At 32.8% G+C, this 23,690-nt stretch overlaps 1 pseudogene across 1 annotated transcript in view; it reads right to left on the bottom strand.

Annotated features, from left to right (window-relative positions):
• The window catches only part of LOC309620724 (small ribosomal subunit protein uS5 pseudogene), a 31,712-nt pseudogene continuing 8,022 nt past the window's right edge, over positions 1 to 23,690 (bottom strand). The window contains exon 1 of the transcript in view: positions 1 to 23,690. This exon is cut by the window's right edge and continues 8,022 nt beyond it. The product of the transcript in view is annotated as a small ribosomal subunit protein uS5 pseudogene (transcript).

A 23,690-nucleotide genomic window follows, 5' to 3' on the forward strand; every position in this document is an offset into this window, starting at 1 on the left:
TTTTCTTTCTATTTAGATGTTTTGTTGTTGTAGTATAGAAACAACTGATTCCTGTATGTCAGTTTTATATTCTGCAACTTTACTGAATTTGTTGATTTTTTTCTAACAGTTTTTTGGCTGAGTCTAGGATTTTCTATATGTAAGACTGCATCATCGGGAAATAATGACAATTTTACTTCTTCTTTTCTGATTTCAATGCTTTTTATTTCTTTGTCTTGCCTAACTGCTCTAGCTGGAACTTCCAGTATTATGTTGAATAGGAGTGTTGAGAGCGAACACCACTGTTGTGTACCTAATCTTGGTGCAAAAGCTTTCAATTTTTCTCCACTCAGTATAATGTTAGCTGTAGGTTTGTCTTATATTGCCTTTATTATATTGAGGTGTGTTCCTTCTATATCCAATTTGTTGATGGTTTTAATCATGAAAGGATGTTGTATCAAATGATTTTCTGCTTCTATTGAGATGATCATGTGATTTTTATCTTTCATTCTATTAATCTGTTTCACATTTGTTAATTTGTGTGAACATACACAAATCTTGCATCCTAGGGATAAATCTCACTTAGACATGATGTATAATCCTTTTAACATGTTGAATTTAGTTTTCTAGTATTTTGTTGAGGATTTTTGCATTGATATTCATCAGGGATATTCACCTGTAGTTTTCTTTTCTTGTAGTATCCTTATCTGGCTTTGGTATCAGGGTAATGCTGGCCCTCATAAAATAGGTTTGAAAGTGTTCCCTCCTTTCAATTTTTTGGAAGAGTTTGAGAAGGATTGACATTAATTGTTCTTTGAATGTTTGGTATAATTCACCAGTGAAACCATCTGGTCCTGGACTTTTCTGCATTGGGAAGTTTCTAATTACTGATTCGACTTCCTTACTCATTATTGGTCTTTCAGATTTTCTATTTCTTCCTGATTCAGTCTTGGTAGGTTGTATGTTTCTAGGAATTTATTCATTTCTTCTAGGTTATCCAATTTGTTGGCATATAATTATTCATGGTAGTCTCTTATGATCCTATGTATTTCTGTAGTATCAGTTGTAATGTCTCCTTCATTTCTGATTTTATTTGAGTCTTCTCTCTTTTTCTTAGTCTAGCTTAAAGTTTGTCAATTTTATTTGTATTTTGGAAAAACCAGATCTTTGAAAAACCAATTTCATTGATTTGTTCAATTGTTTATCTGGTCTCTATTTCATTTACTCTGAACTTTGTTATTTCCTTCCTTCTTCTAACTTTGGCCTTAGTTCTTCTTTATCTAGTTCCTTGAGTATAAAGTTTGGTTATTTATTTGAAATCTTTTTTTTTTTAATATATGCATTAATATCCTCTAACTAGGCTATTTCAAAATTCCTATCTTCTAACTCACTTATTCTTTCTTCCATTTGTTCTACTCTACTGCAGATGCTCTCTATTGCATATTTTATTTTATTCATTGACATGTTCAGCTCCAGAATTTCTGTTTGGTTCTTTTTTATGATTTCTATTTCTTTGTTAAAAATCTCATTTTGATCATTTTTTTGAGATTTCATTGAATTATTTTTTTTGAGTTTCCTTGTAGGTCATTGAGTGTCTTCAAAACAGCTATTTTTAATTCTTTATCAGCTGAATCACAAAATTCCATGCCTTTAAATTCAATTACTGGAGAATAATTATTTCTTCTTGTGATGGTATGTTCCCTTGATTTGTTCATGTCCCTTTTAGATTTGCCTTACTGCCTTCACATTTGAAGTAGCAGACACCTCCTTAAGTCTTTCCTATTGCCTTCAGATGAGATATTCTGTTCAACGGTGCTGTTATTATCTGGGGTTTTCTCCAACTTTGTATGGATACACTTGCTCCACTTTTCTTGCTCCCTTTTGTGGCAGAATTCTTAAGCTTTTATGTCCTCTCTGATTCTTACAATTCACCAGGCTGGCTACTGAAAACTTCTCTTTTTCCAGAAGCTTGCCCAATAGCTAAAGTTTGTGGTTTCTCCCTTGCCCACAGACCATGCCTGATTTGAGTATGCTACCTGTTCTGGAGCTGGAGTTCTCTTTCACCATGGCACACAGAGTATGTACAAGAAGCCATCCACAAAGTTGAGGGAGGTGTGGGTTTAGCACTCAGAGCTTCAGAGGTGCCCTAGTAGGGAAATCCCTGGATGTGGTACTCCCAGAGGCTCCTGGGTGGACATCCTGCTGAATGAAATCCCTTTAATGCCCTTTGAAATTCTTATCTGTTTTTTTCTCAACTCCTCTCTCCCTCCAGTCATGGAGGTCCCACCTCAGTTCTCTGGGTACTGTTGGAGAGAAAGGGTTTCTCCAGCCATGACCTACACAACTGGAGTAGCCAGGCACTTACTCACTGTTATCATTTTCCCTGTGGGATAGGTCACTGCTTCTGGATAGACTGGCCCCATGCAGTTTTCTTGGAGACAGATGTTGAGAAAGTTTCTCTTATTGTTGTCTCCACTGTGACCATATTCATATATATATTTGTTCCAGTCACATGCTGGAACCTCTCGTTGGGAAGACAGGGCTTCTGCAACTTATTTCTCCTGTGTGGGTATCTGCTCCATGATCTGGAGCACTCTCCAGATTTTTTCCCATCCATGATGAGAGGTGTCTGGGTAGATTCATTAGCTCTGCTACCTATACTGAGGTCTGCCTATTCCTGAATGCACAGATGAGCAAGACTCCTCCAGGGTCCCTTGGCATATGGTGCTAGATCCTACAACACCCACAAAGGTGCTTTTCTTCATGGATGGTTGTCTATTTAGTTGTTTAGAAAGAGGGATTAAAAAAAGAACATCTTACGTCACAATGATGCTGACATCACCTCATTCACTTTTTAATATGAATGTGAATGTTTCTTAAACTAATTTAGCAACCTTCAAATAATATACTGCAAGAGAATCAAGGTGGTGAGGGGTGTGTGTGGTGACCATATAATGCAATCCCAGGCCCTATCCCCATAGATTCTGATTTTGCAGTTCTGAGATGGGGCCCAAGATGAGGATCTAGGAAACTAGTTGTCTAAAAAAGAATCCTCATTGATTCTAATGCAAATGGTCAGCAAACCACACTTTAATAGATACATATGTAGAGTGTGGTTGCTCATTTTATAAGACCTATTTAATTGTTATTTACAGTATTTTATGAGATTTATTTAAAGAACAAACCTCCTTCTAAAATTTCAAAATAAATTGTATTTATTGCCCCTACATATAAATGCTTGTCCTCCTCAATAAAAGACCAATTTCAGTACAGTTCTTCAAAGTATATGAGTATTGTTTGTGTCCACTGAAGTTCTTAACAAGATATAAACTTCTCTACCTCATTATAAAATTTTTTTTGTTATAATTATCCCTCCTGGTCATTTTAAGTTGTGTTGTAGCATACTTCCCTCCATGTCAATTCTGTCATTGTTGTTTTCTAATTATAAATATTTTCTTATTATAATAAACCAATTTGATTAGTAATGTTGTTTGATAAAAACAATAAATTGAGAGTCAGCACGCAAGTTTAATCTTGACACTTGTCCAGCTGTGCGACATCAGGTAAGTCACATATAACTTCTGGTCCTGCTTCCATATGTTTATGAATTGGGATAGATAATTTCTGAAATATTTTCCATGTCTAAAATGCTGATTCTTTGATTTGTTTTGGAAAAAGTTAAATTGTCGCTTAAAACCTTTTATTTATAGTATTGCTGCAAAACTTTTTAAAAAGTATATTATTTAGGAAACGATTATTTTGGAATTCTCTGAAATGATAATCTACATTCTGAAATAGCCAAAGTAAAATGAGGATTCAAATCTTATAATATCTTATAAATTTTTATACACAAATTTATATAAAATTTCCATTTCCCTCATCTTGTAAAACTGACTTCTTGCTCTTAATAAATCTTTTTAAGAACTGACCAAGTGAGAAATAATACTGTATTGGTATAAGTCTGCCCCAAGGCTGAACCATTTATTAATTATCATTAAAATAAATAACAAAAAATCCTTCTGTTGTCAGCAAAACTCTTATTCAAGCACAGGATTTGAGATGTGGGTTTAGAGCTATCAATTATGCCTCCAGGAAATTATTATGATCTTGATGTTCTGATATACTGTTCCCTGAAGATATTACTCCAAAGTGTTGATATGGTTACCTAGACAAACAAAGTATTGCATATTATCAGGAAATTCTATAGAAACTAAACATATTTTTCCTTTGAGTATATCAACTCATCAAGGATATTGTTTAAAATTCTGCTCATCACAACTAACAATCTCAGCTAGGGAAGATCCAGAGAAGAACCTCTAAAATGACAGAGGGTATGGAGAGACATACATTATAGATAGACTAAAACAAATATGACTCTTCCAAGATGATAACTGAGAGCAGAAGAAAAAATCGAAATGGATAAAATGATGACTTATCTTAGAGGTGGGGAATAAATCTTGAAGCATGAAAGAAGTAAAAATTGTAGCTAACATTTATTGACTACCTTCTGTGTGCTTGGCACTTTCTAACAACTTTATATGTACTTGCTCATTGAGTCTTCATGAAAATCTTAGGGGATAGATCCTATTATTATAACTACTTTAAAGATTAGTGACCTAACACACAGAGAAATTTAAGTAAATTTTTTGAGGCCAAATAAGTAGCAAAGCCAGAGTTTAATTGAGAGAATGTTTCCAGAGCCCACGTCTTTAAATGCTATATTATATATTATTAATAGATATAAATAGATACTGTTATTCATTATTTATATATTCAATCAAGAAGAATTTTTGAGCTGACACTATGTACTAGGAACTGTGCTTGGCACTGGGGATAGAGAGGTGAACAATTTACATCTAGAGGAGGAAACAAATAAATAAATGGAAATTTTTATAATGACTTGATACATGCTATGGAGGAAAGAAACAGTATAACTTATTCCTAAAACTGAAAATTGTTAGTTCTGTAAAACTGGAACAAAATGTGCCAATGGGGAGAAGGAGGAATGGTAAAGTAAGTGGAAAGATAAAGATTAATCCTATCATGAAGATGACATGTATTATGAGAATTTAGTAAATGTGGACTTCTATCTTGATGCTTATAGGGGACCAGTGAGGTGGGTTTTAAGCAGGGAAGTTACATGATCATATTTGTACTTTACAAGGATTACTATCGCTGTTGCTTGGAGAAAATTTTGGAGAGGGACCAAAAAGAACTAGGGAAATCAGTGAAAAAGATGTGTTATCCAACAAGAGAGAAGTGGATATGAAAAGATAGAATTGAAGGACTTGGTGATTAAGTCATTGTGGTTGACATAATGCTGTGGTGGTTGGTTGGCATTAGACTTCAAAAGAAGGAGCACAGATCAAGGGGGAAGGAGTGTGTATGTCTGTGTGTTTGTGTGTGTGTGTGTGTATGTTGTGAGTCAGGTGGAGAGATAAAGAGATCCCTTTGTGACACTGCGTCTCAGTTATATGAGATAACTAGGGGTAAATATAGGTCTGGCTCTCAGAAGAGATTTTTGCTACAGATACAGCTTTTGGAGCCATTAGCATGCAAATGGGTGTTCACAACCTTTACTGAGTCTCAGAATCACCCTGGGAAATGGAAAATTCATATTCCCAGGCCCACATCTAGAGATTCTGACTTAGCCCACCTGAGACAGAATGCAGAAGTCTTCATTTTAACTGTTACCTTATGTGATTCTAACACAAGTGAATCACAAAACAATTTGAGAAACACTAAATAAAAGGCTAAACTTGTCAAAGAAATAAGGAATTATTAGGAACAATAAGTGAGAAATACTTCGCTTATTTATATTCATATTGCTCTATGTCCATTCTTTGGAAAAACAATGGAAATGCTATTATTAATGACTTCCAGTTAGTATTCTAGCTAACCCTTAAAAAGAAAAGGTAATTGATATTGATGTTGCAGACTTAATTCCTATGATCATTCTTTGATACAAGGTAATTAAATTCAGAAGTAATCTCTGTCATGACAAATAAGCTGTAGATGAGTCTGTGTGAATTTAAATTACTCTTTTTTTACACTGAAAATGTTAACAACAGCAAGAAAACTATCTTCCGCTCTACTGATAAAAATACCATATAAATCTGCTTCTAGGTAGCTCTGAATTTTTTCAAACTAAAGTCAAATTTAAACAAGGCCACCTTACAAGAATGTTTTTCAACTTTGATGCACATTGCCATTAACCAAACAAACATTATGTTACTGCTACTTTATTAACAAAATCAACTACAATATAAGAAGGTATCAAAAATATTACTGATTCAATCTAGTTTACTATCTCTTGACAGTCTTGGAAAACATGAGAAACAAGGAACATTAATTGTTATCTACACAGTAATTTATTATTGGTGTTGTAATTGAAGTTCTAAATGCATACCATGGAAAAATAGCAAGAACAAAAAAAAGTCCTAAAATTTATTTTAAGTCCAAATAATTACCTGATTGGATTATGGTATTATAGCATACACTGCAGGTAGAATTAAAAGCTCATGAAAGATATATTTTTAATGCATTTTTCCTTTTTTTCTTTATGAAGTTTTTTTTTTCTTTTGCTTTACAAATGTGAAATTGATCTAAATTAACACTTTTGGGTTTACTTCTAAATTATATTTTGTGACTAATAATTTATAATTGGAACTCTTAAAAAGAACAGAAAGCACTACTTTGAATTAAGAATATACATAGATATTTATAGATATCACATTGAAACTTCTTCTTTTTGAATGATTTGCCACACTAATAATCATTTACTGTGCTAGGTGGGGTACATAAAACATCATTAAAGTGGACATTTAGGAAAAAACATCTAGGGTAAGAAACAGCAACACGTATGTTGTAATATGCTACAAGTCATGATGCTTAGTCATTTTCCTTATAAAATTAAACAAATTATAAGCAAACTTACTTAAGAACACTTAAGAAATTCACTGAGCAAACTAAAATGTAGATAATCATGGTGCTTGAACAAGACTTAGAAAGCTAACTGAATCATTTAATTACTTTATCTCAATTAACTTACTATAAAAGAATAAATGAGCTAACGACTGGGGATCTGACTGACAGATCAGAGTGAGACAGAGTTGAAAAGGAATTGAGTCAATGGTAAATGACAGTCTTATGTTCCCACAGAAACAACCATTGTGTTCAATACAGTAGCTTCTATTGGTTTTCAGATTCTCTTACTTTCTAAGACTAAGAAAAAGAAGTACAAACAGCCATTCAACAAGATAAATAGAGACATATAACTTAGGAAACCCTAAAAAGTTTCAGTGGGGCTAGGAATCAGTTGGACAGCAATGTTGATAGGCTGGAGGAGGAAAGAACATTTATGTTCTAAGACAAAAAATACTGTATACATAGTATGCACATAGATAGGCATAGACAGACAAAAATGCATACAAATTCCTAAGACCACTTATACAACAACATCTAAATGAGTTAAGTACTTTAACAGAGCACTTCTTTAGAGGTAAAGAAGTAAAGACAAGTAGGGGTAGAAATGGCAATATATTCCAGCTTTTCTCTTGTCTTTTACAGATCAACGTCACCCAGCAAATATCCTGATTATGCATTTCCATAAAATATAAATGCAATCATATTTGCATATCTGTTGTTCCACAATATGTTTTTAAGTCAAGGTTATCCCTTTGAATCCTTTAAAATGTATGACTAATTTAAAAGACAAGAAAAAAACTCTTTAAGACTCCTTAGAAAATAATAGCATGAATGGAAAAATACTAGGAAGCTGGATTTACTGTGATTAATTACATTAGCATATCACAGAAGAAAAACCATATGATGATGTTGACAGATACTAAAAACCTACCTGATAAATTCCAAATGCATTCTTAGTTGAAAAAAATTAAATTTTTGACAAATTAGGAACGGAAGGAATAATTCTTGACATTACAAAAATATATATTCTAAACATAAAATGAACAATATCTTATTTATAAAATACTACAGTCACTCCCATTAAGTCAAAGAAAAAAAGATAATGGGATATAATAGTACCTTGATTATTATATGAAAATATATGTTGGAGATTTTTATCAATGAAGTTAAATAAATACATAAATACATAAATAAAAGGTATAACTATCAGTTAACATTAATTGCAGATAATATGACTGCCTAAAAGGAAAACACAAAAAATTCAAATAAAAGAACTTTTAAAATTAATTCAAGTACTTTATATGAATAAAATATGAAAAATCAAAAACTTTTCTTTACATCAGAAATAATTATAAAATAAAACAAATAAAACAAACTACAAACAAGACGAAAAGACAACCCTCAGAATGGGAGAAAATATTTGCAAATGAATCAGTGGAGAAAGGATTAATCTCCAAAATATATAAACAGCTCATGCAGCTCAATATTAAAGAAACAAACAACCCAATCCACAAATGGGCAGAAGACCTAAATAGACATTTCTCCAAAGAAGACATACAGATGGCCAAGAAGCACATGAAAAGATGCTCAACATCACTAATTATTAGAGAAATGCAAATCAAAACTACAGTGAGGTATCACCTCACACCAGCTAGAACGGGCATCATCAGAAAATCTACAAACAAATGCTGGAGAGGGTGTGGAGAAAAGGGAACCCTCTTGCACTGTTGGTGGGAATGTAAATTGATACAGCCACTATGGAGAACAGTATGGAGGTTTCCTAAAAAACTAAAAAGAGAATTACCATATGACCCAGCAATCCCACTACTGGGCATATACCCTGAGAAAACCATAATTCAAAAAGACACATGCACCCCAATGTTCGTTGCAGCACTATTTACAATAGCCAGGTCATGGAAGCAACCTAAATGCCCATCGACAGATGAATGTATAAAGAAGATGTGGTACATATATACAATGGAATATTACTCAGCCATAAAAAGGAACGAAACTGAGTCATTTGTTGAGACGTGTATGGATCTAGAGACTGTCATACAGAGTGAAGTAAGTCAGAAAGAGAAAAACAAATATCGTATATTAACACATGTATGTGGAACCTAGAAAAATGGTACAGATGAACCGGTTTGCAGGGCAGAAGTTGAGACACAGATGTAGAGAACAAACGTATGGACACCAAGGGGGGAAAACCTCGGTGGGGTGGGGATGGTGGTGGGCTGAATTGGGCGATTGGAATTGACATGTATACACTGATGTGTATAAAATTGATGACTAATAAGAACCTGCAGTATAAAAAAACAAACAAACAAAAAAACAACTAATACTAAACTTTCTTTGGGTTATTTGTATGGAAATATGTTAACATAAATGTTTCAGACATTACATGAAATTTCTAAAAATCTTATATGCTCTGGTATAATGTTGTAAGTCATAATTCTAGTTATTACTTTAAAATGTATATCTCAGAAATAACTAAATTTCCTTGTCAATTGCATTATTATGAACTTTCATCAAATCTTTAACCGTGGTCATTTTTAAGTCTTTTGTCATTTACAGACAGTTCTGGGTGTACTCTGATGCTTTTGCAAAAATGTTCCTATAAAAGGGTTTCATTTTCAAGGAATTCATGGAAAAGACTCTGACAAGTACAGGTTTCTGGTAACTGACTATACTGCTGAACTGAATGAATAAGCATTTTCAGAACTCTAATGGAAAACTGATGAATTCATAAAAGTGCTAACAAAAGATCAAGATGAAAAAAAAATTAATTACATGGGACTGAGTGAACTGATGAGGATTATTATAATTTTTGTGACTTTCTGTTTGAATAAAAAAAAAATCCCACAAGGACTCAGAGGCAAAAAATATACAAATCAATTATCACTGCAAAGTAAAGGAGTTGTTACAGTGGAGGATTACTGGACTGAATGTCAATATTATGACACAGTATGAGTGTGTTTCGTGTTTGGAATCATTGACAATGATTGCAATCATTGTCGTTTTTGTTGTGGTCATCCATTTACAATGCTTGGTGTCAGTGTATTTATCTCTTGTAAAAATAAAATACAGTGTGTGTGTGTGAAAAAAAAAAGAAAAAAGAAATCTCCTTCACATTAAACATACACAAACAAAGGAAAGTACCTAGACATAAAACTAAGTAAACAATGTACAAGACTCATGATAAAGATCTAACAATTTTACTAAAGGTCATAAATATTTAAAATGATTAAGTTTATTTGAAATGAAAAATGACAAGTGTGTTGAAATATTTTTAAGAATAACAAAAATTAGTGACAGACTTCCAAAACATATTATAAAAGAAAAAAAAAAAAAAACTTAAAACAAAATCTCATTGCTGCAAGAACAAAATTCTAGAATAGCATAGAAAGGCCAGGAACAGATACAATTACATGCAAGTTTTTAGTATATGCTAAAGGTAGCTTAAAATCAGTGGGGAAAACATGAATCATTTAGTAGGTGGAAAAACTAGTTAATAATTTGACAAAAACTTAAATTCCTTTTTCATATAGTGTATACAAATAAATTCCAGATATAATAAAAATATGAAGGTCTAAAATGAAAAAATTTAAAGAACCAGAAAATATTGGTGAATATTTAAATATAAAGAAGAGGACAATTGCCATTCTAAGTATGACATTAAAGGCAGAGACCATTAAGAAAAAGACTGATAGTCAGATTCACCACATTAACAAAGAAAAGAATAAAAATCTTATGATCATCTCAATAGATGCAGAAAAAGCTTTTACAAAAATTCAACATCTATTTATGATAAAAACTCTCAACAAAATGGATATAGAGGGAACATACCTCAATATAATAAAGGCCATAAAAAAACAGCCCACAGCTAACATCATACTCAATAGTGAAAAGCTGAAAGTATTTCCTCTAAGATCAGGATTAAGACAAGGATGCCCACTCTCACCACTTTTATTCAACATAGTATTGAAAGTCCTAGCCACAGCAATCAGACAAGAAAAAGAAATAGAAGGAATCCAAATTGGAAAGGAAAAAGTAAAACTGCCACTGTTTGCAGATGATATGATACTATATATAGAAAATCCTAAAGATGCCACCAAAAACCCATAGAACTAATAAATGAATTCAGAAAAGTTGCAGGATACAAAATTAATATACAGAAGTCTATTGCATTTCTATACTCTAACAACAAGCTATCAAAAAAGAAATTAGGGAAACAATTCCAATTACAATTGCATCAAAAAGAATAAAATACCTAGGAATAAATCTAACTAAGGAAGTAAAAGAAGACTCTGATGAAAGAATTTGAAGATGACACAGACAAATGGAAAGATATACCCTGTTTATGGATTTGGATGAATTAATATTGTTAAAATGACCATACTAACCAAGGAAATCTACAAATTCAATGCAATTTCTATAAAAAAACCAATAGCATTTTTCACAGAACTAGAACAAATGATTCTAAAACATGTGTGAAAACACAAAATATCCCAAATAGCCAAAGCAATCTTGAGAAAGAACAACAAATCTGGAGGTATTATGCTCACTGATTTCTACTATATTACAAAGCTACAGTAATCAAAACAGTATAGTACTGGCACAAAAACAGACATGTAGATATCAATGGAACAGAATAACAAGCCCAGAAAAAAATCCCATATTTATATGGTCAACTAATCTACAACAAAGGAGGTAAGAATATACAATGGGGAAAAGACAGCCTCTTCAATAAATGATGGTGAGAAAACTGGATAGCTACAGGCAAAAGAATCAAACTGGATTACTTTCTTATACCATATACAAAAACAAAGTGAAAATGGATTAAAGACTTAAATGTAAGACCTGAAATCATAAAGTTCCTAGAAGAAAACATAGGTAGTACCCTCCTTGGCATCGATCTTAACAATATATTTTTTTTGATCTATCTCTTCAGGCAAGGGCAGCAAAAGCAAAAATAAACAAATGGCACTATATCAAACGAAAAGGATTTTGCACAGAAAAGGAAACTATCAACAAAACTAAAAGGCCACCTACTGAATGGGAGAAGATATTTGCAAACAATATATCGGATAAAGGTTAATATCCAACACATACAAATAGTCCTAGAATACAATATCAAAAAAAATCTGACTAAAAATAAGCAGAGGACCTGAATAGACATTTTTCCAAAGAAGACTGACAAATGACCAACAGACGCATGAAAACATGCTCAACATCACTAATTATCAGGGAAATGCAAATCAAAACCACAGTGAGCTACGACCTCACACTTGTCAGAATGGCTATTACCAAAAAGACAACCAATAACAAGTGTTGGTAAGGATGTGCAGAAAAGGGAACACTTGTGCACTGTTGGTGAGAATGTAAATTGGTGCAGCCACTATGAAAAACAGTATGGAGATTCCTCAAAAAATTAAAAATAGAACTACCATACGACCCAGCAATTCTATTCCTGGGTATTTATCCGAAGAAAACAAAAACACTAATTTGAAGATATACACATGCCGATGTTCACTGCAGCATTATTCACAATTGCCAAGATATGGAAGCAACCTAAGTGCCCATCAATAGATGAATGGATAAAGAAGATGTGGTATACACATACAATGGAATACTACTCAGCTATAAAAAAGAACAAAATGTTGCCATTTTCAGCAACATGAATGGACTTCTAGGGAATTATGATAAGTGAAATAAGTCAGAGAAAGAAAAATAATGTATGATTTCACTTATATGTGGAATCTTAAAAACAAAACAAGTGAACAAACATAACAAAATGGGAACAGAGTCCTAGATACTGAGAACAAACAGGTGGTTGCCAAAGGAGTGGGGGGAGTGGAGATGAGTGAAATAGGTGAGGGAGATTAAGAGGTCCAAACTTTCAGCTACAAAACAAATGAGTCACAGGGATGAAATTTACAGAATGGGGAATATAGTCAATAACAGTCAATAATAATGTAGTATCTTTGCATGGTGACAGATGGTAACTAGACTTATCATGGTGATTATTTTGTAATGTATAGAAATGTCAAATTTCTAGGTTGTACCCCAGGAACTAAAATAGTGTTGTAGGTCAATTATACTTCAAAAACAAACAGACTCATAGAGAAAGTGATCAGATATGTGGTTACCAGAGGTAGGGGGTGGGAAATGGGGAATTGGATGAAGGTAGTCAAAAGTTACAAACTTTCAGTTATAAGATAAATAAGTACTAGGGATGTAATGTACAACATGATTAGTATAATTAACACTGCTGTATATTTTATATGAAAGTTGTCAAGAGAATAAATCCTAAGAATTATCATCACAAGGGAAAAACATTTTCTTTTTCTTTTACTTTGTATCTATATGATATGATGGATATTCACTAAACTTGTGGTAAACTGTTCATTATGTAAATAAGTCAAATAATTATGCTGTATAATTTAAACTTATACAGTCCTCTATGTCAATTATATCTCAATAAAACTGGAAGAAAAAATGAAAAAAAAGACTGCATTATATGAACATAAGCAGCTATATGCTGTGTGCCCAAAGATGAAAATAAGCAGAATTTAAATGCAAATTACTACCTGGAAAATATTTGCATATGACAAGACTATTCCATATTATATATGCAAAAATCTGCTACAGTATTATAAATCCAAGAGAGAAAAATACTTAGTAGGAAAATGTACAGAGGGCATGTACAGACAATTGTAAAAAAATAATAATAAAAAGGAAAAAAATACAAAAATTTTTTTAACATCTTTATTGGAGTATAATTGCTTTACAATGGTGTGTTAGTTTCTGCTGTATAACAAAGTGAATCAGCTATACATATACATATATCCCCATATCTCTTCCCTCTTGCGTCTCCCTCCCTCCCACCCTCCGTATCACACCCCTCTAGGTGGTCACAAAGCACCGAGCTGATTTCCCTGTGCTATGCAGCTGCTTCCCACTAGCTATCTATTAAAAAGCTATCAACTTATTTGATTTCATTACTAATCAATATGGATTCATCAATAACGTGATCATCTTTCACCCAGTATATTGGTAAAAGGATGAGGAAGTAGACAATGTCATTCGGTATTGATTAGAGTATAAATTGATTTGATGTTGCTGTAAAATATTTTGGCAATATGTATAAAAATTATATAGATTAATTGGCTGAGCAACTCTACTAGAAATTTACCATAAATAGATAATTCCATTGAAAGGACAATTTCAAAGGTATGCAAAGAAGCATGTATAAGGATATTCAAATACAGTATTGCTTATAATACAAAAATATGTAATCACTCTAAGAAATCATCTATGTAGTTCCAGTAAGTAAAGCATATACAGTACAAACCCTATGTTGCTAAACATCATTTATACACATACACATACACACACACGGAGATAACGTGTTTCTTTTTTCGGTGGGGTGGGAAGATACATATACATTTATTATTGCTGAGTTTGCAAAATTAAATAAATGGGTCTTTTTGTTTTTTTCTTCCAGTTTTATTGAGATATAATTGATATATAACAGTGTGTAAGTTTAAGGTATACAATGTAATGATTTGATAAATGTATTTCAACATGGTTAATACAATAAGGTTAGTTAATACATTCATCACCTCATAGAGTTACAAATTTTTTGGTGCGGTGAGAACTTTTAAAATTTACTCTCTTAGCATTATGTTTTTAAATTGATAATTAGTAAGAGGCTTTTATATATTTACTAGAACCTTATCATATATATAATAAAATTATTTTAAAAACAGAAACCCTAGAGTTTTAAGTACAAAAACAGAAATAAAATATAATTTACTAGAGGGACTCAACTTCAGATTTGAGCTGGTAGAATAAATAAGCAGTCAACTTGAATATAGGTTAATAAAGACTATCTAGCCTGTGGAACAGAAAAAGAAATGTTGAAAAATAAACAGAGCCTCAGAAACCTGTGGCAAATCATCAAGCCACCAACATACATATAGTTAGATTCCCAGAAGAAGAAAGAAAGAGGCAAAAAGAGTATTTGAAGAAATGATGACCAAAAAATCCCCGTTTTGGTGAATAACATTTATACATACATCCAAGAAGCTCAACAAACTCTAAATAAGATAAACTCAAAGCGACCCACAAATAGACACATTATAATCAAACTGTTGAAAGACAAAGAGAGAATCTTGAAAGCAGCGAGAGCAAAGTGACTTAACACAAGTCAGCTTCAATAAAATTAACAACCAATTATTCATCTGAAATTCAAAACCCTTTCATGATCCAAAAAAAAAGTACTCAAAAACTATGAGTAGAAGGGAACTTTCTAAACCTGATAAAGGCATCTACAGAAAATCTATAGCTAGCATCATACTAATTATGAAAGACTGAAAATTTGCCATAATATCAGGAATAAAACAGGGATGTCTGTTCTTCCCACTTCTGTTCAACAATGGATTGAAGTTCTAGCCAAAGCTAAAAACAATTTCAGCAAGGTTGAAGGATACATAACCAATATACAAAATTAGCTGTATTTCTATATACTAGCCATAAAATATCAAAAATTAAATTAAAAAAAATAATTCATTCAAAAAGCATCAAAAATAAAAATAGGAATAAGTTTAACAAAGGAAATACAAGACTTATACACTGAAAACTATAAAAAAAAAATGTTGAAAGTAGTTTAGGAAAATCTAAATAAATAGAAAGACATCATGTGTTCATAGATTGCAAGAACTAATTCTGTTAAGATGGCAATACTCCCCAAATTGATCTACAGATTCAATGAAATACTTGTCAGAATCCCAGTTGGCTTCTCTGTAGAAATTGACAAGATGATCCTAAAACTGATAGGGAAACTCAAAGGACCCAAAATAGCCAAAACATTCTTGAAAAAGAATACAGTTGGAAGTTTTATGATATCTGATTTCAAAACTTTCTACAAAGCTACAGTGATCAAGTCAGTTTAGCACTGTCATAGACATAGACAAGAAGATGAAAGGAGCGTAATGGAGAGCCCAGAAGTAAACCCTTATATTCTGGTCAGTGAATATTTGACAAGGGTGTCGAGAAAATTCAATGGCAAAGAATAGACTTTGAAAAACGGTGCTGGGACAATTGTACATCCACATGCAAAAAGATGAATTTAGATGACTACCTCATACCATATATAAATATTAACTCAAAATACATCATAGACCTAACTGTATTAGGTGAAAGTATAAAACTCTGTGGAAAAAAAGGAATAAATTTTCATGACTTTGGACTAGGCAGTAGTTTTTTAGCCCAAAGAAATGAAAGCTTATGTTCACACAAAAACCTATACATGAATGTTCACTGCAACTTTATTTGTTATAGCCCCAAACTGTAAATAGTCTGGATGTCTTCCAATGGGAGAATGGGTAAACTGTGGTTCATTCTTACTAAGGAATATATTACTCATAACTCAAAGGAATGAACTATTGATACACACAACTTGAATGAACTTGAAGGATATTATGCTGAGTGAAAAAAACCATCTCAAAAGATTACATACTACATGATTCAATTTATATAACATTCTTGAAATACCAAAATTATAGAGATGGAAAACAGATCAGTGGTTGCCAGGGATTAGGGATGGGTGGCCATAGGGAAGTTGGCATGTTATAAAAGGACAACACAAGGGGTCCTTGTGATAACAGAACTGTACTCTATCTTGACTGTGGTGGTGAATACACAAACCTACACATGTGATAAAATCGTATAGAGCTAAACACACATGCGCACAATACAGATGAGTACAAGTAAAACAGCAGTTATATGAATAAGAAAAATAACATACTTAAAGGGACATAGGCTACTTCCTCACAGGTCTATTTAACAATTTTAACTGTAGGAAATGGAATGTTCTAGGGCGTCATTGATTTTACTTAAATGTAGAATCGGGCCTCTGACTTAAATATCTATATAGAAAATTCTGAGATAGATTTATGATCTTCAAGATCTAAAGGAAATCATACAATACTTCCTGATTGATGTAAAGAATGTTGAATTAAATAAAACTGTATGTAATTGGATGATTCTAAAATCTGAGATTTTTTTATAACAATGTTATATACACTAGCATGTTGTGAAATTGATAAACCAATTTAGTTAACTTTTTATCACAAACTTGTAGTGAACAGAATATGAATCAATAGGTTAATATAAAGGAAAAATTTGATATTTCCCTTTTCAGGATATTTTGAAAAAGATGCCCAGGTAACAATTACATACATATAAGACCAGAGATTCTATGTTTTATTTTAACGTTTGTTTTATGCTAATGTCCATTTTTTAAAGTAATTGAATGAATTACCTTTACTTTCACATTTTAAAAATTACTATTAATCGTACTTGAAAGTTGATGTTAAGTAGGGAAAAAAACCCACAAGATACTTCCTAGTTTCTCAAAACCAAAGACAAAAATGACTTAAAACTTTCCATAGATCATATCCAGAATGCTTAAAGAACTTCTACTAATCAGTAAGAAAAGGAAAGACAATACTCATAAAAGAGAATATCCAAATGTCCAATAAATATATATTATAAATATATATAAATATACAAAGATGCTTAATCTAATTAGTCCTTAGGCAAATGCAAGTTAAAATTACAATAAGATAATGGTACATAGCATCCACAATGGCTTCAATTTTCAATACTGATATTACCAAGTGTTATAATACAGAGAGCAATAAGAATCCTATATATCGTTGGAGAGTAAGGAAATTGGTACAGCTACTCTTGGCAGTACCTAATAAAGCTGAACATATATCCTGTGACTAGCAAATTGATTCCTAGGTATATACTCAATGGAAACACTTATACATGTGCACCAAAAGAAATGGAATATTCATAGCCATATTCTTGGTAATAGAGTAAAACTTGAAATAATCACAATATCTCATCAATAGTAAAATAGATAAATTTGGATATTCATATCTGTGAACACTATATCACAGTGGAAAAGAATGAATTTGAAACAATGTGGATAAATTTCACAATCACTATGTGAATTAAGGAAGTAATACATGTGATAAAGTTGCATAGAACTAAACACACAAATATATACACACAAATGAGTGCAAGTAAAACTAAGGAAAGCTGAATAAGACAGGTGGATTACATGAATGTCATTGTCTTGGTTGTGATATTATACTATAGTTTTCTGACATGTTACGATTGGGGAAACTGGATAAAGGTACATGGAATCTATATTATTTTTTACAATTTCATACAAATCCACAATGAAGTCAAAATAAAAGGTTTATTTAAAAACAGGCCATACAATATGAAGCCATTGCCTTTAAAGGTAATTACGAGTCTAGAGATATATTCAATGGAGTCACTATTATGTATTTGGCTTCACTGTCCACAATTGGTAGTATCACTGGTAGATTCCCTGTCTTTGGTAAGACATTACTAGGCTACTTTAGAAATCAACAGGAGTGACTGAGAGTTTCTATTCTTGATCTAACTAGCATTCATTGTGCTTTTGGATTGCATGCTATTCTCAAAATGAATACTGATTTGAGGTCATTTAATTGGTTCCTAGTTCAGCCACTTCTGGATATATGCTACTTATAGTTTCGTTCCCAAAACAGAATTACTGTGGGGTCACAGTGCATACATAAGGAGTCTATTTTTTTCTTCAAGAGTTCTTTAAATGTGAAATCATCTACAGTAAAAGAGATTACGAGGGAGTTGTCTGAGATTAAAAATGGCAAAACATTATCCTTGCCCTAAAACATGTGTATTCATTGCTAAAAGACAGTTTGAAATCATTTAAGCACTTTGCTTAGAAAACCCACAATATTTATTTTTGAGTCCTTGAATCCTGTTTCTAACATGTCAGAAAAAACAAACAAGAATTATATTTTTTAAAATCTTAGAATTTATCTGGTTATCTCATTTATAACCACATACAAAGCAGGTGGTTTTCAGTTATTGAATGAGTGAATAATTGAATGAATTTGGATTGGCTATATAAGACTAGCCAATATTATGAGCAAAAGGAAAATATTCTAGGCATATGGTAAATTTTATATATATACATATTTTTAAATTTCAGGGGTCAATAGGAGCTTGGTTTAATTGAAGAAGAGGTTTCGTGTACAGGAAAAGTGGAAGGTAAGGCTAAAGAAGTAGGGGTCCCTGATTGTGTGTGGGCATTGAACATCATGTTGAAAAGTTTCAACTTTATCTGATAGGCACTGGAGAGGTCCTATTAGTTAAGTAAGAGTGAAATAATTTCCCACTAGGTAAAATAAACTCCTCAGATGTGAATCCAATAGGCATATGGATGAATCAGTTAATTTTCACATATACTGCTTCTCCATTTGTACCATTCACTTTCAATAACATTTTATAAATATGGGACACATTCAGGGAGAATTTTAGTTCCTGAAAATAGTGACAGTTTGGTAGAGAGGCTTCCATCTGTCTTACACTGTATATAGCTCAACCTCACCAAAAGTCAGTGATAGATATTTACTGTAGTGATCAAAAATTCTGATCTTTGGAGAAAGTTATACTCAAATTTTAAAACAATAGTGATTTTTCAAGTGAACTAAAGCATTTCTCAGCATTCATACCCATCTATATACATACATACATGTATGTAAGCTTTTGGAAAATCAGGGAGCATAAAATAACCACATATTACAAGGATACATGATACTGAGAGCCAGATTTTTTGCTAATTGAAATATAGTTAACATAAAATATTATGTTAGTTTCAGGTATACAACATAGTGACTCTACATATAAATACATAACAAAATGATCATTATGATAATACATTATGAAATGATCACCATGTGTTCCCATAGAAAGTTATTACAGTACTATTGACCATGTTCCTTATGCTGTACATTACATCCCTTTGACTATTTATTTTATAACTGTAAGTTCACACCTCTTAATTCCCTTCACCTATTTCACCCATCCCTCCATCAACAAAACAAAAAGAGAGATTTTGAATGAGCAGAAGATCAAAGGAGAAACTAAAGCAAACTCTGGTACTGTAAACAGTACAAAAAGTATAATTCTATTATTATTTTGCATAATATTGTTTTATAAAAGGATGCTGAGAAATCAAGTGACAGACCAGAGATCTGCTATATATTAACTGGTAATCACTACTAATATGTGATTCTATAGAGAGACCCAGGAGTGTAGAGAACACATGACATCTCCACATGCATATGGTGACCTTTCGCATTCAATTTCTAGAATCAATTTGGAAAGGATCATGTTTTCCTCTACCCCACCTATTGATCACTGACTTTTGCTATGGAAATTACATGGTAAATTTGGTGAGCTTTTTGCCACAAAATATAAAATTCTATTTGACATTGGTAGTAGTCAAAAGGATAGTAGATAGATAAATCCATGATGCATACTAGTTGCCAAGGATTCAATGTGAAACTTAACAATCAGGATGAGGCAGTTGATGTTCTTCGGGTGTTAAGTCTTACGATCCTTATGATTCAAGATTATTGATGACATTGGAGGTGAGGAAGTGTTCTTGTTTCTTTTTTATATTTAATATTCTTGGTGTAAAAAATGAAATTTTGATAAATTAAATATGCCACATTAGGTTTCATACAGCAGAAATTGGGGAAAATAAATTAGTTTAAAAAAAAAGCCTACTTCACAGTTACCACATAAAGAATGCCTAACTGAGTTCACTTATAACTGCAAGCAAACCAAGGATATCATGATGATCTGCAAGACGACCATGCATCAGATACGTTATTTTGCACTCTCTCTTCCTTCCCCATATCTAGTACATTACCAAAACGCATTCATTTTACCTACACATTGAAAAAATATTTTTAAAAGATATATTTTTAATCCATTTATTTTTTCTTACTCTACCAGGAGCCAAGGCACTGTCATTTCTCACTTAGACTATTGTAATAGCCTCCTAATATTTTCCCTACTTCCCCTTTTGCTCACTTTCAAGCAGTTCTTCCCAATTCAACCAGAATTATTTTTAAAACCTGTAAATCTCAACATATAAGCCTCCTGTTTAAAACCCTCCTACTGCTTCCTATCATACTTACTGAGAGATAAAGAACTCTGGTCCTAGGACCAGACCAATTGAGTTTGAATCCTGTCTGTACTACTTACTAGTGACTGTGGGCAAGTCACTTAACCTCTGTGCTCCTCACTTTTGTTATCTTTAAAATGGGAGTATTGATAGTACCTATCAAATAGAGTCTTCATGAGGATTCAAAGTGATGATACAAGTAAAATACCTACAACAATTTCTGATACTCTTATGATCTTATTACTCTAGGCAGTAAAACACTTACCATGATATATACGATCTTATATGACTTGATGGTTGTCCATCTCTCACACCTCAGGTTGTGCCACTTTTCCCCCTCACTATACTGCAGTCACACTGGCTTTTCTATTGTTTCTGTCCAAATTCATGTAGCATATTCCCACTTCAGGAAGTTTACACATGCTACTCCATCTACCTATTTTTCCCCTTATATTTCACTTGGTTGGTGCCTTATTCATATTTCTGGGGCTTTTCCTGATCATCTAACCTAAAGTACGTCACAAAATTGCTCCCCCATATTACACCTAGCTTTTTGCTTTCCTTCCTAGAATATGTTTACATTTTTATTTTCATGTTTTTCATGTCTCTCTCCCTCACTAGACTCTAATTTCTACTATGGAAAAAAATACTTTCTTTTCAATATATCTCCAGAAGTTTCAAAATTACCTTGTACAAAGTAGGTTCTCAATAAATGTTTACTGAAGTGGAAAAAAAATACTTAAATGAATATGTAAACCATAAGGAAATAAGACAGATTAGCATGGAAGGCAGGAATCCTAGAGGGAAAGCATCTTACAGTGAGAACAAAATATAAACAAAAGCATAGATAGGAAAATAGGACATATTCTAAAATATACAGTTTTTGACCAGTGTGGCTGGAACGAGGGGAATAGTAAGAACAGATATAGTAATGTCTAAGAATGGAGAGTCAGCTTGAGGTCAAATTAAGTCTTAGTTCCTATATGTATCGTACATATATTTATCATATGAAATATGTATAATCTTCAGACAAACATAATAGGATATATTGATACTACATATTGTGCTGAAATAGAATGACTGTTAACCCTTTAGACATCAACTGTTCAATCACAAATTTTATTATCATTACATCTAATGTTTATTCCACTTGCCCATTTACCTATTTATAAGCTTTTATTTTTAAGTTTTTAAATACTTATAGTGATTTATCCACTTTTGAAAATTTTACAGTGTAATGTTTTCATCATCAAAAGCTATGTAAGAGAGAAAACATGACAATTTAATGCTTTGTAAATTCCCTTGGTTAAAATGAATGGTGAGTTTTTTTCACAGCAGATTTATATGAAATTATTTTTTGGCTCCTATTGATTTCTAGGGTTGATTTTTGAAGATGATGGGAGTCTGAATGATCCTTTGGAGAGTTCTATTTTGAAAGCAAGCATGGGAAGTCTTAGCAGTTGTACATGAAGGAATGTTATCTTTCACTAAAATAATATAGAAAAATATTGAAAGTGCTTTTTGCTGACATTTCCAGGTGCACAATGTTTATTCTGTATCCCAGGAGCAAAATAAAGAGTCCTGCTGTTAAAAAGGAACTGGGGAGTTCAAATAGTCTAGCCACCAGCTCCCAGGTAAGATAGCACCTAACTAAATTTATCTATTCTATTATTAAACACTACAGGGCAAGGGGATACTTGCAATATACTATTTCTGAACTCTAGAAATAACGATGCAGATTATTCTTACTGTTCTGGAAAAGAAGGATATGGTTCTCTTTTTAGGTATTTGTTTTATTTATTTATTTATTTATTTATTTATTTATTTATTTATTTATTTATTTAAAATGGCTTAATTCACTTTATTTTTCTCATATAAAACTATGTGGTGGCTACAGCTGGATCTTGTGTCCTCTGCACGGAAACTCTGATGTGGGTCTTTAAATGATGGTAGTGAATTCCTGATACGGAGACTTGGTGAATATCCGTCTCTCCAGAGATCAGAAGTGAGATAACTGTAGGTCTTGGAAATGGCATCAAAAGTTGCCCAGGGTGGCGGTGCAGCCCCTGGCAGAGGTGTAGCAGTCGTCAATTCCGGCCATCATCAGTAGCTTCTTGGGCACAGGGGCTGAGACCATGCCAGTGCCCCTGGGAGCAGGGATGATGTGCACCAGCACAGACCCACAGTGGCCAGTCACCTTGCAAGGGATGGTATGGGGCTTGCTGATCTTGACACCCAAGTAGCCTCGCTGCACGGGGACGGTGGGGAGCTTGGCCAAAATGATGACCCCACAGATGGCAGTGGCTACCTCCTTTGAGCACTTGACACCCAAACCAACATGTCCATTGTAATCCCCAGTGGCGACAAATGCACCAGCGTCATCCGCCATTTGGTGTTTTTACGGAGAAGATCCAGGTATCTGTTTTAAATGAGCTTATTCCACTCAGAAATTTGGAAATCACATCTCTTTTCAGGATTCTCTATACCCTATCCTATTTGTTTCCACTATAGATAACCAACCCAGTACAACAGTAACCTTCTAGCTCAGTTTCAGATTTTATGATCCCAAACTTTTTCCCCTTTGGTATTTTCCCATCCATCATCCCTTTCTCCTAGAGATCTGTTGTCTGCCAACATTAAGATGGATGATAATGAGGTGACCAGACAAATGAATCCCAGCTCATGTGATGGTTAGGTGACATATTGCTTTTAATGT

Source organism: Balaenoptera borealis (genome assembly GCF_965194805.1).
Source record: "Balaenoptera borealis genome assembly, chromosome: X".
Taxonomy (NCBI): domain Eukaryota; kingdom Metazoa; phylum Chordata; class Mammalia; order Artiodactyla; family Balaenopteridae; genus Balaenoptera; species Balaenoptera borealis.